Raw genomic sequence first — 22,364 nt, 5'->3', positions numbered from 1 at the left:
AACAGCAGCAGCAGCAGCAGCAGCAGCAGCAGCAGCAGCAAATGGGTGCCAAAAATGAAGGGCCTCCCTTAACCACCTACCACTGTGGGTCGCTGTGACCTTTGGAACCAATCTGCTTGAAATAAAGCACTATAGCTCATGTGTGGGTTAGAGAAAAAGTATAAAACCCTAAGTAGCAGCTGAACCTCACAAGTCTTGCCTGCCCTGGAACAACCACGTGTATACATGGGTGATTTCAACAGTCACCATCCTGGTTGGGACTACACAAACCTGATTGGAATGGTGATCAGATTGAGTGGGCAATAATGACCTTGCTCTCATTTTTTACCCAAAACAAAGAAGCCCTTTTAGATCTGCCTGTTGGCTCTCTCACTACTCCCCAGATCTCTGTTGGGTTATTTGTACAGATGGCCAACATGACACCAACTTGATGTCTTCCCTCACAGCTAGTATAGACCATTGCTAATCCACATCAGCTTTCAGACCCCCATTATAAGAAGCTGATACAAACAACTGGAAAACTTTTGAAGGACTGATTGGTATTTGCACTCTGCTATCCTTGAGTACAGCATCATGGCAATATATGTGCAAAATAGCTCTGTCAAGCAAGCAAATTACCGTTTCTGCAGCATCATCAATAGATCAGCCAGTAAGGCTATACAGCATGGTCCCTATAAGGTGTACACTCCTTACCTGAGCAAAAGTGGGCAGAACTACTTCAAGAGATCCAAGTCAGTGGTGACCCAGATGTTGCAGACAAACTCTTGAAATATTTGGATGCTGCGAGATGTGCCCCCTGGGAATTGCTCACTAATAACTTAGATGCCACCCAATCAAGCAGCAAATGCTGGAGACTGGTCCAGTCAAAATCAGCAAAAACACAAAGAAACAAACATCTCAGGAGTTGGTGTGTCTCCATATGTTGGGAAACTACCAATCAGCTGCGGCCTAGGTAAGCGAAAAAAGTAAAACAAGATCCTAGTTTGGATTGTTGCTTTAATCTTTAGATTGTCGGGGATTCAGCAACAACAAAGTGCCACTGAATCTCTGGCACTTCTGGGTAATGTGACCACTCTAGGAGTCAGGTCAGCCCCTAAAAAACAAGCAAGTGCCCAGGTATGTCATTAGGGCACTGTAAAAGTTAATCAATCCCTTGCTTGCAGTGTGCTCTCACTCACGTGAAGACAGTCTAACTCTTTCCTGGGATTACTGGCCATGGATAGATTGATATCAATAGTGTTACACTTTTAGAGAAGTATTTTTATTAAATGTAATTTTCCAAATCTTAGTTATTTGCATTTTTTTACCTTGCCAAGTATGAGACTAGCATAAAATAGGATTAACAAAAAATACACTCTAAAAAATTAGTTTTAATATGTTACTCAAATATATTGATTTTGACATTTCTTTATGTGCAGAGATGTTGCTAGTACAGGGACACCGCTAATTTTATTGCACTGCAAGAATATACACTGTTTATAGCAAAATGTATTTGGCACTGACATTTAATCGTATCCACAAGGAATACAAAGTATATAATGTATTGTTATATTCAAAAGGAATGGTTGCTGTTTGCTGTTATTGTCGATGCCAACAAAGTTAGTTAGTGTGAATATTGTGACAAATGGGCACACGCAGGAGGCAAAGGAGATCACACCAAGCCGACCAACCAGAGGTAAGGTCCCACCCCCTCTAAGATATACACAAAGGGGTGGAGATCACCTCCTGGGGGAGGATAGATGTAAGGGAACGAACCCTGGATAGATCCACGGAACAAAATCTGAGAATAGGTACGGGAATGATGGGAGGGTCCTGGAGCGAGAAAGGGTACAGCAATGGGGAGGATACAGCGAGAGTCAGGGCCCAACAAGGTAAGGAGCAAGTGTCGAGATAAGAAGTCCATGTCCTGGTAAGGAGCAAGTGTCCAGGTATCAGGCAAAGCAAGAACATCCAACAGGACAAGCAAGATAATGTAGTTGCACAGGCAAACATGAGAAGTAATTTCTGCCTTATATAAAGGCAGCATTTTTTTGGGGGGGGGGGGAATTACCATAATAGCGATTTGGGAGCAGTAAATTGTACCCCACATGTTGTACAAGAGATGGTGCTGTACCACCTATAGCACTACCAGCGGGTGATGGTGGTAAATGAACAGTTCCTCCAGAAGGGGGTGAGGAGTGACAATTTCCTGTTGACAAGTGATTACCTTAGCTTTTAACTCAGTTATAGCTTGAGCAAACTTGCCTAAGGTGGTGTTCAAATCCAGGCATCTCAGGCATGTAAACAACAAAAGACAGGGGTGCCCAATGCTACATCAAATTGACAAAACATATATGATAAGAAGTATAAAGTTAAATACTTCAATAATAATAGTATTTACTTGGTTATTTAGTTAAACCCTTTGGCCAAAGCGTCGTAAGCCTGCACACCAAACGTCAAGGTATAACAAAAACCATTTCTTCCTTGCTGAGCATAAACTCCTGTTTATGCATTGTTCTCACTGTTGAAGATTCGTCTGTTTTGTGCCTTGAACCTTGCTTGCCTTTTTGACCTGTCTATTTAGTCCAGTCCTGACCCTTGGCTTCACTTTGGATTCTCACACTCTCCAACTCTTGACCCCGGGTACGTACCTCGACTATTCTACCTTCGCTACCCCTGGACCTCGGCTTACGGACATCTACTAGTCTCTACTCTCCAACATTGAACCACGGCAAGTACCCTGAATACCCTGACCTCTTCAACCCGATTAGGCTATACGACTTGGATTACGCACTCCGGACCGGACTGCGTGGTTGTGGGTCGGTGCCTTTCCATCCCCACCTGAGCCCTGCGGTCTTAGTCCTGTTTGTGGTGGTGCAGCATGACAGAAGAACGTACAGAGACAGTAGGAGGGCATTCTGGTAAGTGTGTCTGCAGGGGCCAAGCTTTACTGTTTGTATCAGTACTACTCGTGTTTCTTTAAGCAAGTGTGTCTTAAGGTGGGTCTTAAAGGGGAAAGACACTGAGACAGATCTAGGAAAGAGTAGAGTGATTCTGGCAGCAGCGTTTAGGATAGATTGTAAGGGAGACAGGTGAGAGACAGGTGTGATGTCAGCTTGTACAGTATATGAGTTGCACGTCCACTGCAAATAAAACATCAATTCTTATTTTCCTTTTCTGCTAGGTAATTAACAGGGCAGACATAATCATGATGAATCATAGGGGTGTATTCATTAAACTGTGTTAATGGTATTTCCATGCGTATTGGCTATCCCTTGAGTCCAGACGCAAGGTCCATTTTCCCTGTCTTGCCTTCAAATACTTTCTAGGCAAACTGCACTTCTCACCTGAGATCTGACTCCAAAAGACTGCTCACGGTCCCAAGATTCAACAAGGAATCCGGTCGCTCCTCCTTCTCTTACCGCGCACCTCACATCTGAAACAACCTACCGGAGACAGTCAAACCTGCATCCAGTTTAAGTACTTTCAAGACTTTAACTGTCTCACATGTTAATGTTGTCTGTAACTGTTACATATGATGTTAACAGTGCCAAAGCCCAAATTCAACCAACTGAGGGAGACAAGATCTCGCTCACTTTCCTGGTTGTATTGCAACAAAGCAGGTGAAAAGTGCATGCAAATATGTAGAATTAGGCCATTTTATACATTTACATTTAAACAGATTGTTATTGCGTCAAATTGCGCGCCTTTTGTGGTGGTTTTACACTGAAGATATTATCGACCTCTAATTGGAACCCAATTACAGCCTAGCATAGAAATCATTATAAAGTACTTGATGCTGATTTTGGCCCAAACTACCTTCCAGATTAGGATCCAGAAGGCACTTGTCATAAAGAGCTCAGCAACTCCAACATGTTCTTCTCCACTGCTGTAAAACTAGGAAACACAGCAAGCATTTTCTTTTCTTTCTTCATCAATGACACAGTACTCCGTTTTTAAAACGTGGAATTTGCTTTTGTATTATAATTTTGTATTATTCAAATAAAATCAAGGAACCGAATGTGTTTCTTCTTTTTGGTGTTCCTTTGAGTAGCTACAGTATATCACTTATTGTGTCAATTACCTTTTCTAATGATGTCATCTTGACCGGGAGGTAGAGAAGTAGTGATTGGAGGGCATGTAAGCAAAAAACATTAAGGCAATAAAGTACACAAGGTACTGAGAGAAAGAATTCCCTTAATGGTGCACCACAGTGGTGATTTGTTGATTTCATTAAAATAAATTTTGTTAGGCATAATCTTAAAAGAAAGGCATCAAAGAACATGAATACTTAAACAAGAACAGCTAAGGCCTTGTCTAGGGCGGAAAGAGGCGCGCTGGCGCTCCAGCGCTGCGCCCTGCTCGGACGTGGTTTTCTTGGCCGGCTAGGTGCGCGCGCGTCTGGGGGCGCGGCCCCGGCGTCACGGAGCTGGTTCGCCCTCATTGGGCGAACCGCTCACGTGACGGGCCTGCGAGCAGCAAAATCAATTTTGCTTGCTCGGCAAGCGGCTGAGCGGCGAGCAGGTGCGCCCGCCCGCTCACGCAGGCCACGTGCGTTGTCGCAATGTGTACAGGGTGAGCGCGCGCGCCCGCTCAGCACCACCCTGGATGAGCCCTAAGTGGTGCGTTCTTGTAGATAACTCAGCCCTGATAATTGCACAGGGCACCAACCCTAGGTGGTGTTGAGAGACTGTATGATTTGTAACTGAGTATGGAAACAAATGTCCCAGTCAAATGTAACTTAGTGTGGTCAGGTCTCTATAATCACTTGGATCTGAGTGAATACATTAAAATGTAGCATCGGATGGCAACATAGTCTAGTAAGCACACTTCATATTGTACTGAAATGTAGCAAATCTCCTGTTTCTATTAGACTGCCTCGGGCTTGTCACATATAGGAGTCCTGACCTGACTTGGTAAGAACGATCAGTACGCGATCCACAGCTACCTCATTTTTGTCTCACACCCGGGCTGTAGATCTAATCAACTCAGTGAAACAATTGAGCTCGCTCGTTGTTGCACCCACATACGGGCAAGGGAGACAGAACACATGACCACCTCATTCCCCTCTCTCTAACACACACAGCGATGGGTGGAGATGTAAACATTGTTCTCACGTATCAGCCGGTACATTGGCGTTTGAGAACAACGCATATCGCAGTGGGTCTCACACTGTATTTCTCACTGCTTTAGGGATTATATCAATTAGACATGGTAACACTTGACTTAGGACTCCTATATGTGACAAGCCCGAGGCAGTCTAATAGAAACAGTAGATTTGCTACAATACAGTACTATGAAGTGTGCTTACTAGACTATGTTGACATCCGATGCTACACATCATAGAGTCTCTCAACATCACCTAGGGTTCTATACTCAGGTTAGTGCCCTGTGCAATTATCAGGCCTGCGTTATCTACAAGAACGCATGTAGCTTTTCTTGTTTAAGTATTTATGTTTTTTGATGCCTTTCTTTTAAGATTATGCTTAATAAAATGTATTTTAACGAAATCAACAAATCACCACTGCTGTGCACCATTAAGGGAATTCTTTCTCTCAGTACCTTCTGTACTTTATTGCTATATAGATCATTTCCCGGTAGCACGCAGAATTACTAATCCATTAACATACTAATCAGGTTTGAGCGAGATATCTCCCCCCTCCCCCCCAGGCTGGGTCAGTTCTCCCCTATTCCAGCTAAGGCTAAGGCCCCGGTATCTCAGCTGCAACGCGCGCCCGCGAGATTGGCGGCGCGTGCAGCCGATTACCTGGTCTGCAGGGAGCTGCACTAAGAGAGACCGGGGGGGGGGCGTGGCGGGGGAGGGACGGGGGCGCGGCCATGACGTCACCCGGCAGGTTCGCCCTCATTGGCTGAACCGCCGGGGGGCGTGTTTTTGCGCTCCGTAGCGAGTCCTGCTCGCAGCGGGCCCGGCGCCATTGAGGGGAGGGCTCTCGTGCGTGCAGCGTCCGCCACAGCGGACGCTGTAGTAGGCAGCGGGGTCAAGCCCTAAGAAGGCTGGATGCTACAGACAGGCACTGGCCTGCAGCAGGTTTGTTTATAATACCTGTGTTTTATTGTTTGGTAAGTGGGGAAGCCACCCACACATAGCTAGAGAATTGCAGTCCAGTAAATGCTCAGATATTGCAAGGATTTATTTTGATTCTTTTATTTATCCTGATTTTTGTCGGCTGGAGGGCCAAAGGAAATAAAAGACTTGAACCAGAGCTGGATTGACCTGTGATTGCAGTTTACCCTAAAAGACAGTGGGTTTTAAGGATCCCAGACAAAACCCCTTCAGCCAAAAAAGGAGATTTTGTCACAATTCATAAACATTAACGTTGAACCGCAGCGTACATTTACAGTATATGAAGTGATTATCATTGGACAGCACTGGGTACGAGCTCTTCAGACTGCAGGGCTGCGTATAATCTCCATTTTCTAATGTATAACTAGTCGTAAATTATATATACTCATTCGATTGATATATAGCAGAACGATGATATAGTCAAAAGTGTATGACTTGAGAAATAATAGAAAGATATTTGTAGGATCTCTTTCTCTGTACAGCAATATATATATATATTTGTGTATATATATATATATATATATATATATATATATATATATATATATGCAAATATAGCTGTATGCTCATCTGCATGTCTTAGGCAGCTCTGCAACCCCACCTTTCCCCATTATCTATATATATATATATATATATATATATATATATATATGCAAATACAACTGTATGCTCAGCTGCATGTCTTAGGCAGGTCTGCAACCCCGCCTTTCCCCATCATCACCCAGCATACAGCACTTCCACTGCAGCAAGGGATTCTGGGAAATGACATGCAAATGAGCACACAGTGTCACTTTTTGCCTCAAAAACAATTTTTAACATGGTTCCCTATAGGCTTAAGCTTGCTGCATGGTCACAGCTTTGAGCACAGCCAGGGTTAAGGTGCATACCCACAAAACCACCCACAGACAGCTGTTTCGACCTTGATGGGTCTCATCAGTGTGGGGTTGATTTTAACTGGGTATGCATGAGAGGCTATGGGATAGGCTATACCATAATACTGAGTTAAGTTATGGTGAGTAAAAAAAGTGACAAAAACCCTCCACAGGAAAGCAAATATGCAAATATAACTGTATGCTCATCTGCATGTCTTAGGCAGGTCTGCAACCCCGCCTTTCCCCATCATCACCCAGCATACAGCACTTCCACTGCAGCAAGGGATTCTGGGAAATGATATCTGGGAATCCTGGATATATATATATATATATATATATATATATATATATATATATAAAATCAAAAAATAAATAGATGATACCGTTCTGTGGCTAACACGGTACTGATACCTCTACACGTATATATATATAGGCTTTATCACAAGGATACAGACAGGAACACGCTACTGTATGCCACTAGCCACCACCCAGCACCGCTCAAGAGGGGTCTCCCCTTCTCACAGTTACTCAGAGTAAAAAGAATAACGTCTAATCCAGATGAATTAGAACCAGCTCTCTTGGCCATGGTGGCACGCTTCCAGGACAGGGGTTATGACCGCAAGGACATCAGCGAAGCCCTGATCAAAGTAAGGAGCATCGACAGGCAATCTCTGCTGCGACCGAGCACGAATAAACCTACGGAACAACGTTGCCACTTCATCAGCACTTACTGTACGGCGTCCAACCGCATCAAGCGCAGTATACACAAGAACTGGCATATCCTAGCGAATGACAACAAGATTGGCAAACTCTGTAAAGATCCACCACTGTTCTGCTACAAGCGAGGACGCAATTTAGGAGATATGTTGACACAAGCGGACCCAGTGGACAAGTATGGACACTCTAAAACTTGGCTCGAAAGAAAACCAGGTTCATACAGATGCCACGGTTGCACCAATTGCAGTTTCATGCAAACTGGAGCTAGTTATACCCACCCGCATAGTGGGGTACCGATTAAGATCAAGAATTTCCTAAACTGTGAGTCTCGTTTTGTCGTATATATGATCACGTGCCCCTGTGGGCTGCGCTATGTGGGGAAAACTACACGGATGCTGAAGGAGAGAATAGCCATCCATCGCTCCACGATCAGGAAAGCATTGAACAGCAAGGATGAACAGAGTGAGCTTAAATATCTGCCGGTTGCCAGACATTTTAAAGAACAACGGCACTCACTAGCCACAATGCGATGTATGCCTATATTACAGGTACTGCCACCACCCAGAGGGGGAGACAGGAACAAGTTGCTTCTGCAACAAGAGGCAAGACTAATATACGAGCTCAAGACCATATCTCCTTACGGACTAAATGAAGATCTGAAATTAGGCTGTTTTCTGTAAAAATCATATACAAATTCTGTAGTGTGAATATTTTTGTGTATAGTGATTGTTTTATTGTTACATTATCTCATTGCGCATTGTACCCGTTACGCATTTTTCTCCATCCCCCCTTCTTTCCCCTCCTCCCTTTTTTTGCATTTTTTATGCATTTTTTATGCATTTTTTTGCATGTTTTATTCACTCATTCACTTTTGGGTGTGTAGTCACACTCGGTGTCCATCTTTTAAACAACTCACAGTCCACTATTGGTTGCATGTGGATACATCAGCACTTTAACCATCTGTACATCTGGATGGGCTGGTTGGTACTACAGGCTTTAGCCATGCCACTTTGTAGTAGACATACATGTATATATTACGTTTTTTTTCTGGGAGTCTAATATATTGATTACGGTAATTACACCAACACTCTACAAGATAGGGCTATATATATATATATGCCATGAATTACCATGTTCCTTCTGGAATACAGTTATCTATGTTATAGACATTAACTTTATGATTTTGGTTTTATTGTGGGCCTGATTTCAGGTTCACCCATGCATTTTAAATGTTTAACCTTTGATTACTTTGTTACAGACAATGCCACTATTCGTGCTTAGTATGCTACTGCCTTCTTTATTGTGCCCATGTTTCCGTTTCAGTTCTGCCATTACGCAGTTTGAGCAACAGCCTCATGCTCTTTAATACTGCTTGCGCTATTTGCGCAGCGTTGCGCATGCGCATTAGCACAGATACACGCATACCCTCTGCTGCAGTAGTCAGGGACGCGTTCGGGTTGTCAGCAGCACACTGCGCATGCGCGGTTACGCTCCACGGCGCGCATTGTATGAGAATCACCCGCTCTCCATGCACAACAGGTTGGGGAAGTGTTTAGACCCAACGGACGCGCTGCCATTATGCGATTTATGATTGACTGCCCGTTACACCCTGACCACTGCTCCCTGGACAATGTGCATGCTTTGCAGGACCATTTGCATTAACGTATTCATTTACGGGCACGCTTTGTAACATCCACAGTATGTATCTCCAAGCACTGATGGCGAGTTGCTGTTCAGGCTATGCATTTTATATGTATTTTAACCATTTATGCGCATTTGAATATCATTAGATGTTTCAAGTAGTCATGGTTACGTAAACAGGATGCACTGTGATGTCATTATGTTGTTATCAAGGTTTGATCATGTGACTAGGTACACATATGCTTAGATCAGGTTCTCTCATTGGTGCGTACCAGTATCAGTATGTTGGATTGGCTGTTTAGAAATGTGGGTTGTATCTGGGATTACAATTTGGAGTTCATGATTGTTTTCAGGTGTTTTTTAGTATGTGTTAAGGGGTATATATGGGTGCTTGTGTTAGTCTGTAGTTGCACTGCCCTGAGGAAGGTCCCGTTGGGAGCACCGAAACGTTGGCGGCCTCGTGTTACTGAATACACTTTTTTGATACCATACCTGCAGTGTGCTGTCTCTTTTTGGCTATCAGGATCCCCTGGTCTCCATATGTCTACATACTCTCTATGGGACAAGCATCTGCCTCCTGCAACAAAACCGTGAGTGCTAATCTCCATACCTGACCATATATATACATATATATATATATAACTGCATAGGAACTAGCAACCATCCTGGATAATGCTACTCCATGGCAACTGTTGCTACTAATTACTAAGCTACAAAGTGTATAATGGAATAGGCAATGGTCACAATGTAAATAGTGTAAATCGAGGAGCTTTATCATATCACATGTAAGAAATTAGAAAGTTATTATATCCGTTCAAGTCTAATATATTTTTTTTTTAAATAAACTTTTTCTAAATTGGCGAGGTTAACAAGTAGAATATAATATGCACATGGAAACGGCTTTGTTTACAGAACTGTAAGCATTACTTTGTACTGCATGTGAGTTTTAAACTGTAATAACAAAGGATTTTTCACCATGCATGGTTATATTAAAAAACCTATCTTTGCAGAACCAATAAAGATTTCAGTGAAATCTATGTTTACACAGCAAAATGAAGTTGTTTTTTAAATTAGTTATATCATGAAGATCAGTGTCATTTTGTTTTTTAAAGCACACTGGCATACGCATTTTTAGTTTCATATTCCATACTTATCTATGATCTGCTTATTCCAATGCTCAAACCACTCCATGTTCTTCTTATCTACTGTTTCTTCTGCTTGGTACTCTGACAGAGAGGATAGCACAATGCTAATAATGTCACACTGAGACCTGGGCAAAGTTGACCAAGTGAGTAAACAGGAGCTGGGCAGATGCTGGTTGAGGCCCAGAACACAGACAAGTTAAAATGCCTTTTTCTGCCTGATTCCATTTATTTAAACAAGCCAGTTACAGTACATGAAATGTAGTGATATATATATATATTTATTTATTATACACGTGACACTGCCCTTCTAAGCACAGTGCCACTATCACAGCATGATTAGGATTTCTTTTAATGTAGTGTTCCTCTAATCGGTATTTTCCAGACCAGCAGACAGCAGGACAAAACGGAAGTGTAGGAAGTGAAAACAGATGTCCGTTGATAAAAAAGGAATTTTGGCATTCAGTGAGGCAATATCCGAATATGAAATGGGATACACAAGGTCTGTACAATTCTAGTAAAACGTCTAAACTTGAACGCCACTTTTGTATGCATGAAGGGTTTAAAATGAAGAAGAATCCCTTGTGAATGTGACAATGTTTTAGAATTCTGAATAATAATTGTGACAGTAGGGGTTGCTGGCATCACAAAACTGAAATGAAGCCCAGCTAGCTACCCCTAAATCCATGTAACTTGGCCTCCTATGTAAGGCTTATTTCAACCAAATGTATTTAATATCTGCGGGAGAACAGGGAATGCATAATGCACTATGTATGCGAGAATATATTCCAAATGCAATCCCCAAGTCTAGTTGAGCAAGCAATATGAGGTAACGTTTTTGTGATCTATGTGTAAGCACAGTGATGTGATTTGGGAGTCAGCCCTGTAAAGTGTTAATTGGATTATGTGTACATTTGTATTGAGGGGACTCTGATTTAATCAGCTGAGGTTCCATCAGATAAATGTGTATTGAGACAATGGTTGGGAGCGTGGAGGTATTAAAGACATTTGGTGAGTGAGAAATAGTGAAAAATCAGGGATGGGTTCTTAGCATGCCCTCTAGCTGTTGTGGCACCAACCTAATCCATGCTCCGATTGTCCAGCAGCCCCCTCCCATGCAACGGATAGCCACAGAGGGCTATATAAAGGCTGCTGCTGATCAGAGAAGCAGATCTACCTTCAGAGAGCACCTGAGAGCAAGAGATGCTAACAGAGACTGAGAGACACTCGGGGAAGGAGTGTGGAGATTCCCTCAGAGGACCATCTGAGAGACTGAGAGACACTCTGGGAAGGAGTGTGGAGATTCCTTCAGAGGACCATCTGAGAGACATTCTGTGAAGGAAATCCTAATATTATCTACTATTCCCTCTACAACACAGACAAGAGTAGAGAAACCTATATATTAGGGATGACCAGGATGGGCAGTCGGTCACAGTGCACAAAATCAACATATCAAGTATGTGCTGCAGATTTCAACAATTTACATTGTATTTTCTCTTAAAGCAGCAATCTGCACTGTTCCCCATTTTAACATGTTATTTTTTAAGAGATTTTTTCTTGCCTTTTCCAACGTTGTTTTTAGCTGTAAAATCTGTTGCACTGTTCAGGAGATATAAGAGTTTGAAATATTACATGTCAGGGAGGTTAAATGAAGCTCTCCCAGGACACCAGTGAAGTTTAAAGGTTACCATGGTAACCCCAGAGACAGGACATCCTCAGAGAGAAGGATACTAACATTATATGAGTTAATCTCATGTAGGATTCTGGAGGTAATTGCTGCTTTAACAGATGGGAAAACAAAGGAACTGTGAGAGGCTACATTTAAGTAGCAATAAGCACATACCAACATATGTTTATCTCTATAATATTTAGGTCATCATTTTGTTCTTAATCACTGATAAACCTCTTCAGTGCCTCGGGTAAGAAATACTTTGGGACTTAGTAGGTAACTTAGGCAATGGTGGGGTAACACCATCTTAGAATTATATGAAGGGTTCCGGTGTTCTAGGCTAAGTTCCAAGAGGTCAGCTGAGGCAGCAATAATATGCTTATAAACTTTACAAGCTGCACAACCAAGGGAGGAGGCTCGGTGTGTTGGTAAAAAGCAGCACTTGCAATAAAACAATCAAAGGCTTAAGTGCTAAAAACACCCTCGGTGACAAAGAGTGAGTCACTTTGTCTCCTTGTAGCTTAAGTGCCAGAATAAGGCAAAGGCCCCGGTCACAACGCTGTAACGTGCGCCCGCGCTTTTGGCGGCGCGTTCAGTTGATTCCCCGGTCTGCAGCTCACTGCAGGAGGAGAGAGGGAGGACGGGGGGCGTGGCGGAGGAGTGACGGGGGCGCAGCCATGACGTCACCCGGCAGGTTCACCCTCAATGGCTGAACCGCCGGGGGGCGTGCCTAATCGCTCGACGCGAGTCCTGCTCTCAATTCTATTGAGAGCAGGAGTAGCTCTCGCGCGAGCGGTGCGGCCCCCCCGGCGCCATTGTGGGGAGGGCTCTCGTGTGCGCAGCGTCCGCCACAGCGGACGCTGTAGTAGGCAGCGGGGGCAAGGCCTAAGGCCGAGTCCATAGACGGACAGGCCGTGCTGAGGCGTGTGGACACTCCGCGCTGAGCCCCTGCATCCTAAATGAGGATGCCTTGAGAGGGGGCTCACGTGAGCGTCCGCAGGTGTGCTGACCAGTTGGAGGTTTCAGCCGAGCGCCAAGCTGTTTTTCAGCGCGCTGTCGGCTGAAAACCTCGAATCACAGCACAGCAGCGTCAACGTCATGGCGCCGTGACGTCGTCACCGTGACATTGACGTCAGTGCGTCGCGGGCGATTGGCCCAGCGACGTCACTGCCCCGCCTCCAACCACCTCCCCCCGGCTCCCTTTGCGCACGCTGGCTCGCCTGCAAGTCCGTGCAATCGCGCTGACTGAAGCATGCGAGCCTCAGCGTTAACGCGCCTCCGCTCTCCCCACACCTCTATGGCCCGGGCCTAAGACGGTAAGCAGGGACTCATACTCCTCATATTCTCTGTGCAGTTTATACTGCGGCGAATTCACAAAGCCCAGTGAGCTGTACTGTAATGTAAACAGAACGCCTACTGAAGTGAAGAGGTTCACTGCGAGGTACATAAAGGCTTAACTTTCCTACCCTTCACTTTAACCCACATGAAAAAGAGACAACAAATACTGGAGACAACGCCGTTTTTTCAGTGGAAGTAAAAAGTAGCTCACACCTTTAATTTAACATTAACAATATGATGTACAAAACTGCCCACCAGCCACTAGCAAACGTATGCAGACTAACCCATGTGTTCTGCAAATAGTATGTGGGAGATCCTTAACAGCTATACTTCAGCTGAACTCCCTCCATCCCCCCCCCCTGCCACTTTGGAATGGTTCGCTCTCATTCCCCCTGTGGCTGCGTTGGCCCAACCGACCAGATTCTTACACCTGACTTGGGCAGTACAAGCCCAATCATGAGTCGGCGCCTCCAGCCTGCCCAATCTCTTCCTGGACGTAACCCAGGGGAGCGCAAACATTTTGTGCTGCGCCCCCCTGTCTCTCTGCCCCCGGCTCTCTCGCCCCCCTGCCTTCCTTCAGCCGCGTCAGAGGACGCTGCGTGGGCGTGTGACGTCAGGTCACATGGTGCCGCGGCGTCTATTGACGCCGCGTTGCCATGGCGACGCAACACAGGCGGCTGAATCCCGGTAAGTAAACAGTTGCAGGGGCCTCACGCGATCCCCCGGCATTTAATTTAAATGCCTGGGGGAAGAGCGCGGGGCCTCTGCAACTGCCCGCGCCCCCCCAGCACAATCTCCCGCCCCCCCTGGGGGTTGCGCCCCCCACTTTGCGCACCGCTGACGTAACCGAAGGCCCAACCGTAAGTTGGCTGGCATGACAGTTCTGCTGAAGCTGTGACAATGTACCTGTTAACAAATTAGACACATCTGTTAAGCATAAAATACATTCTTTGGGGGTGGTGGGAGAGAACTTTCAGGACTTGTTCTGTCCCTTGTCTCTGTGCTTCTTTTTAACCCCTTAACCCCTTTTCCCTACCTGGCTGTGAGTGAGGGGCCGCCCTTGGCTGCCAAGTGTCCCCTGCACATAGCCAGCCTGGAGTCAGACGGTCCCCCCCCACTCCCGCTGGGCTGAGCCTCCATAAATTTTGTGCATGCTACAGCAGGGCCCCGGGTATACGGCGCGTTTCGTTCCAGAGGCCCGCCGTTTAGTGAAAATCGGCAGAAAGCAGATTTGGCGATTTTCAGTGCTGCGCATGCGCAAACCGGCATTTTTGCCGTTCTGCGCATGTGCGACCTGTGGTCTGCGCGCGCAACCGGCGGTCTGCGCATGCTATATACTAACGCCATGTACTTCATGAGGTTAACTTCCTGCTTGGCATGCTTCTGTAATAAACAGCTCCCAAATATGAAGAAACCCCTAAGCCAGTTATCCATTGCTTTATAGAGAAAGGAAGACGTGCTCTGGCGTGTGGAACCACGTGCCAGAGGACATCTTCCTTTCTCAACAATCTACCTTGGGGGGGCTCGGAAACCCCCTCCTTCAGACTCCGGCTGCGGAAGTAAAACGTATTGGAGATTTACTACTTACCAGGAACGGGGCCCTTCATAGGCATCACCTGTATGTAAGCTTTTTGTTTTTAGCACAAGACACTAAGCACAGGGACTTGAAAATAAATATAGTGTTACTAATATTAGATCAATATTCTATATTGATTGTGAAAAAGAATTTGTATGTTCGCGCTTCTTCTCTTTTTCACTATCCATTGCTTTATATCTGCCATCAGCTGTTGACCTGTTCTCCCCTGCTTTTTTTTTACCTCTTTTCATCCACCAGGCCCTCTTCGGACATTTTGAACGTATCAATGTACTTGCCTTTCATCATGGTTCTCCTGCTCTTGCTGGACAGATGTGAACAAAGGGGGCTAGTTGCGCAAGCATAGGTATCGCTGCCACTGCAGGGCGCAGTAATCACGTTGTCTTTGCACACCCTGTTACCCACTGGTTTCCCCTGTGCTTCCCCATCTTTGCTAGCTTGTAAAGGTTTTACTGTCTGCTTAATGGAATGAAACATTGGGTTGTCATCCACTATCTGATATGCTTTCTGCCTTGGACTCTCGCTGGAACCCTGGGACTCAGAATCCCACATGAAATTTACAGCAGTTGATTGGCCACCTGATCAAGCTGACGAGGGACCTGCTCCGTGTGATTGCCACGATTAACACAATACCTTAAAATAATGACATTATATAATAATGGTGGTATAAAAATAAGCATACAATTATAGCAGACGCTATTGCACCCATTAACGAGGCACTGTGTTAACGCTAACACAATATGTAATGGTGATTTAAAGCGGGCGCCATTGAAAACAAAGTTAATGTGTGCGTTAGCGCCTTAATACACGCATGCAATAACACCCGCTACGTCTGTGCATAAAGTAACAAACTAGTGTTACAATTACGATTCATTCTGAGTGAGTTGCATTGAACTAGGGAAATAACGTTGTCGGACCCTCAGGCAGCAGAGACTTTTCTAGCAACTGGTTAAACTCTCACTGTGCCAATGCCAACCATAGCGGTCTGCCAAGAAATGTTCTCTTTTCCTGTGTATGTAAACCAGGTAACAGACACACTGCTCTCTTTGAGTGGTGAAAAGGCTTTTTATAACTGGGTATCTGAGAGTGAATTGTTCCTAATCACTGCTCATTAGTCGGACACCCAATGCTGCCTGTGAGCGTGGCAGACACATCCCGCCTGCTGCAGCCCTCAGACCTCGGCACTTTATCTCCGACACACACACTCTTATTGTGAGCTGCTCTTTGGCAAAAGGAAACCACAGCTAAGTTATGCAAATTAATATACACTGAGGCAGCTGAAACAGTGTCAGGAAACCCTACCGCTGCCAAGTAGAAAGATAGCACTGGTCACCATCAATACTTGCCACACTACAACCTTTTATTTAGCCTGTTAAGCACTGCTGGCCTATCTGGCAGCAAAGACATAATGGTGCAGTCTCATTGATGTGATATTGAATGATTTGCTGTTGTCTGTGTCCATAGTTTGAGAGGAATACAGTAATAACCCCTTCAGCCTTCATCATTTCTACCTTACATGATAAAATCTGGGCTGCAGTTAGGCAGACCGATCAAAGATGAGATTAGTGTAGGGGATGCAAGGCCCATAACTATATGATCATAGGTACAGCACAACTGTGTACTATGAAGAGGTGTATTCTAAAGCGGTGGTGTGAATTGGTGGAGAGTATCTATTCCCCACACAATAAATACAGGCTTTACTATTTCATTTAGTTACAGATTACCTTCGCTTTGCCTTTTCCATTGTGATTGAAGACTTTTGTTATGAAATTATGAGGTTTTCCCATTTTAAATGTCATTTTCAAGGCCTCATACTGTACATGAAATTGCACTTTCAGGAGTTAGCTTCTAAGAAGGATCCTCCCATTCATCCCCAGGTTAGTTAAATTATACTAAGCTCGCTTCTCCTGATGAGCTGATAAGGGTCAGCATTGTGTTGTTTCACCAGGTCACAGCACCATTTCCAAAATTGGTTGGCTTTTCCCCAACATAATTTACTAAAGGTTCTCCCAGTTTAAGGGCAGGTGATACATCAAGACAAATTTGTAGCAAAATTGACGCAAATTGCATCACATACTGTGTGAAGTGTCTGTCGAGTTAAAATTGGAGTTGAAGACTAGAAAAAGAACTCTGCACTTCAACAACAACAACCCTGCAACTGTGAGAACTTAGCTTTCAACAGTGATACATTTCTATAAACTCCAAGCTGCTGCTTAATCTTCAGTACTACACTGCCCTCCCTGGCCTGATTTACTGTATACACCTGCTTTTTCAACTCCTACTCTTATCCTCCAATACCTGGGAACTCTCTCCTACCTTTCTCTCCCTGCATCTCACTATGCCCTCCCTATTGCCTTTTCTGTTTGCTGTTTCCTCACTCCATTGTAAACTTTTCTTTATCTCTCCAACTTCCCCACTCCCCTCCTATGCTTGTGCCCATACACTGCACCACTATTTACACACCTCTTTCCCAACAACTTCTACACCGCTCAATTAAAAGCATCCATACAAATCTTCTATTCACCTCCTCTCCCTCGCACTACTCCCCCTTCTTGCTACTGTGGATAGCTCTCATAATCCTGGACTAGCCATATACACCCCTGCTTTGACCCATGCCTCATTGCCACGTCTTTCCCTGCTAATGGTGTTAACCCATCTAACTTAATACCAACCAACCTTAAAACGCATCTCTCAAAAGAAGCGCCCAATAGCCTGCACTCATGGCTACTGTCCCACATCGATAGAGAGTAGTGCACGCACACCGTCACACTGGTAAAGGGGGGGGGAGGGTACTTAGCTGCCGGTGAACTGGTTCCAGGGAGCTCCTGGCTTCCCAAAGTAGTCCAGTAGGTAGTAAAGAAGCAGGCACACGGTCTTTATCAGCAACAAAAATTTAATGTGCCTAGAAAACCAACGTTTCGGCAGTACAATACTGCCTTTCTCAAGGTGAGGGCTTGTATCCACTCCTACCAACCATTGTGACCAAGCACTGCCATGTACTGCACTTATTCCCTCACCTGCTGTCGCTGTAATCTCCCAACATACCACTTAGATTGTGAATAGAAAAAAGGGAAATAGTGCGCAATCTAATTTTAAACGTGACGTGATAAGTGAGAATATATGAAATAAATAACTTAACCTAAGATTGAGCGTCTGCAGCTGTGATGGAAGATGGGGGGGCTCAGGAACCCCCTGGAACTAACAAATGGATACAAAAAAAAGACACAGCGCACAACGCTCATAGTGCATTACAAAATATTATTGACATGAAGAATAAATGGTGAGTAATGTGCGTACATTAAATAAATTAATATCAAGCAGTTTCGGGATATTTTACCCAACGCCTCCGGAGACCAGGATGTAAGTCTTTGCAGGGGTGATACTGCTGTCCTCGATGGTGCAGGGTCCTATTGAAATGTGTGCACAACCTCTGCTTGATCTTGCTCCCCTGAGCACAGGCAGGCTGGGAGCTGCTGATTCCTGCAGTGTTTCAGCAGGGCAGTTTTAGACATCAGCTGTGCGCCAACACTCTCCTCCGTGTGAATCACTTCCTGGATCGTGACGTCACCGCAGGGATTCGGCGCCGCTCAGCAACAGTCAAAATCGCGCAGTAGGGTGCCAGTATGGGGCTAGAGCACTAGTACAAGCTTGTCCTACGCGTTTTTTTTGTATACCACTTAGATTGTAAGCTCTCCGGGGCAGGGATTTCCTTTCCTATGGTCTGACTTTGCTGCGCTTATTGTATTATAATTCCCTGCACTGTTTTGTCTTTGTGAAGCACTAAGTACAATGTTGGCTCTATATAAATAAAGATATACTGAACATACATACATAATGAGATACCAAGTTTTTTGACTGTGTATCACATTTTTATATTGCATTGGCATCAAAAGATCCATCGTCTGAAATGGTGTAATCTTTTCTGGTTACCAATTTGCGTCACATGTAGGAAACTTATGTACTTGTTACATTTGACGCAATTGCAAGCAGAAAATGAAGTGATGCATTAAAAAAAGCTTTTCTACATTTACATTAATGCGTCGCCCCCAAATGTGGTTCTGTATACTCTGCACCAGCAAATTCTTAATGGCATGCAAAACTGGAGATCCTGCACCAAGAAAACAGTCAATAACAATACATAGTACACATGGAGCAAGTGTTTTTGCTTTTTAACTTAGAAGATTGGACTGTTTTTAAACTCCAGCCCTAGCTGGTGTAAAATGCAGCAGAATATTCTCAGGTTGCTTCAGTTCTCCATCAGGATGATAATTCAAATATGGAATACAATTTAAAATGAAAAAATAAATAATCAGGTTATTTTAACTATAGTTTATTGTTAGTCTATAACCCCCAAAGAATTGGGAAAACCGAACTGCAAGATTCAGTAGAATGAGATAGCACATAATCTAATCATCTATCTAATTCCTGGAAATACTGCCATCCATTTTCTTCATCCATTTGCCATAGTATATATACCGTTCACACCTTGATGCCCTTCTTCATAAAAGGAAAGTATTTGTTTATGTCCGGGTCTTATTTTCATTCCTTAGTAACACTAGTTGTGTCGATGTCCTGCTCACCCGCCACTGCCCAGCAGAGCAATCTAAAAACAGGGAGCATATGATTACCATACAGATGGGGCCACATTCATTTAACTTTTGGGCGCAAGGAAACTGCAGCTGAAAGGCAGCCTGACCACGGCTAGATCGCGGCTTCCCCACACCCAAAAACTCAGTAGACTAATTTCTCATCAGGATTAACACGGTGGGTGTGCCTGCTTCTGAATGGGACTCCCGCTGTATTAATCCTACCGGGCTACACCAGTCTGGAAGAGTTAATCCTACCGGGCTGCACCAGTCTGGAAGAGCTGCGCAGTGAGAGCAGAGAGAAGCGGTACCTCTCCCTGCACAGCTCTAACAAGCGATCACGCTGCTTTTATTTTTATTACATAGGATTGAAGCAGGGGATCTGTGGAGCTGAACCACATTCATTTCAGGTCCGGGGACCCCCTGCTTCCTGAGGTACAAGCCCCAGTATGGGGTGCTGGTATCTCTTGCAAGTTTAAATGTCCCGCATCAAGGCCCACATGACCAGGACATTTAAACTTGCAGGAGATACTGGCACCACATACTGGGGCCTGTACCTCAAGAAGCAGGGGGTCCCGGGGCTGAAATGAATACATTTTTTACCATTACTTTGTGTGGTGGTGGTGGTGGGTGGGGGGGTGGTTGTTGGGGCTAGTGGGGGTGGTTAATAGGATGCCCATTGATTTTCAATGTCACTATAGGTGCCCCCGTTGAGGGCATAGATAACCACAGTGACAATCAATGAAATAAATGGAAATAGTGTTTGTTTAGATTGTATTGTACAGTAATGTGTATTGTATTTTATTGTTATGTGCAATACTGTACTGTATATTTGAATGGGTAAAAGCGCTATTAGCCATATTTGGCTAATTGCACTTTTGCCCATTCCTATGTGGTAGATTTTTGGGGATAAAGGGGATGGGTGAAGGGGGTATTTGCACTGAGGTGGGTGGTTAGGCCTCCCGGGTGGGTAGCGGGAGAGTTTAACCACTTAATTACCCTGGGACAACTACAATCTTCAACCACACCCTCTACCCCAACAAACTGGGTACTGCTGTGTAACCCCTTCAATACCTTAGCGGCTAGCCACTAAGGTAATGAAGCTACTTTTATTTGTATTACATAGGATTGAGTAGGAGGTCTCCAGAGCTGAACCACATTAATTTCAGCCCTGGGGACCCCCTGCCTCCCATGGTACAGGCTCCAGTATGTGGTGCTGGTATCTCCCATAAGTTTTAATCTCCCATTCACGTGGCCCGTGACACAGGAAATGTAAACTTCCAGGAGATACCGGCAATGGATATGGAGACCTGTACCTCAGGAAGCAGGGGGTCCCCCGACCATAAATTAATGCTGTTTAGCTCCGAAGACCCTGTTTTAGTCCTATGTTTTAAAAATGAAATAAAAGCAGCGTGATCGCTTGTTAGAGCTGTGCACGGAGAGGGACTGCTTCTGTCTGCTCTCACTGCACAGCTCTTCCAGACTGGTGCAGCCCGGTAGGATTAATGCAGCAGGAGTCCCATTCAGAAGCAAGGACCTCCTCTATGTTAATCCTGATGGTAAATTTCCCCCTGCACTGCACATGGCAGCGATCAGGCCGTGGTCCACCCGTGGTCCACCCGTGGTCCACCCGCTCCAAGGGCAGGTTGGAGATGAAGCCGACCTCATCTGTATTTAAGAAAAGCATTCTTTCATTTTAAGAGTGACAATAACCTGAAATTCAGGGCAGGGCTGGCTTGATGGCGGCACCATCGGTGCGACTGCACCTAACTCTGTGCTCTTCCCTGGCCCAACTTTAGTAATCACAGTTTAATGTTGTGGTGCTTAAATTAACCCCCGCAACATTTAAACTGTGATTGCTGGGTCCGAGGGAGGGTGCAGTGCCTCTGTACGTGCCAGCATCTCCTCCTGCCACGTGACAATGCGTAACTATGACAACACAACGTCACGATGCCAGGGCAGGCAAGAAGCCCCACGCCTCATTTGATGTCTTTACGCGATATCAGGTCTTCAAGGTGACATGTTGCAGACTTGTTCCCCCCAAATTTTCGGGACCCCATTGGTTCCTGAGATATGGCTGCAGTGTCACCAACAGAAAGTTGTAACGTCCTCTGCCTATGATATCACAGCTTTCTGTTGACTGCTGGGGTTAGGTTGACCCCACTGCCATATTGTGTTCACAGAGCAAGTATTCTTTGCAATCGAAAAAGTAACTTATATCTCGGGAACTGTAGCGTTCCCAGATCATCTCCAAAGGAGCCTTGGGTTCTGATGATGTAAAAAGAAATACACCCCTCCCCCCCCCCATAAAAATAAGGAGCTTGGATTGCTGCTTAATACGTTCAAGAATACGTAGGGACTCACTACACAAAGGTTTCTTGGACTGACTGGTATGATGTTTACTTCACCGCCTCTCATCTGACAGTTTAATTGATGCATAAAAATGTAAAGAGAAATTACACACTGAAATGATCCTATGTACCATTAGGCTTTGTGCGTCAGGTAACACCTACCTCCACCTGTCGGTCTTTGTCAATTCTATCCATGTTCCTTGCTGACACATGTGGAGAGAATTGCAGCAACATGTCTTGGTGTTAGAGACACATTCTAAATGACTCTGTTAACATCATTTAAATATTACAAACAGAGCCTGGTATCTGCTCACAAAGCACTCATACAATCTTCCCCTTTGCTGCTTGAGGTGCCAGCGAAGCACTTTTATGTGATATGTTTCTGACACC

Source organism: Ascaphus truei, chromosome 4 (assembly GCF_040206685.1).
Source record: "Ascaphus truei isolate aAscTru1 chromosome 4, aAscTru1.hap1, whole genome shotgun sequence".
Lineage (NCBI taxonomy): Eukaryota > Metazoa > Chordata > Amphibia > Anura > Ascaphidae > Ascaphus > Ascaphus truei.
This window is presented reverse-complemented; position numbering follows the sequence as displayed.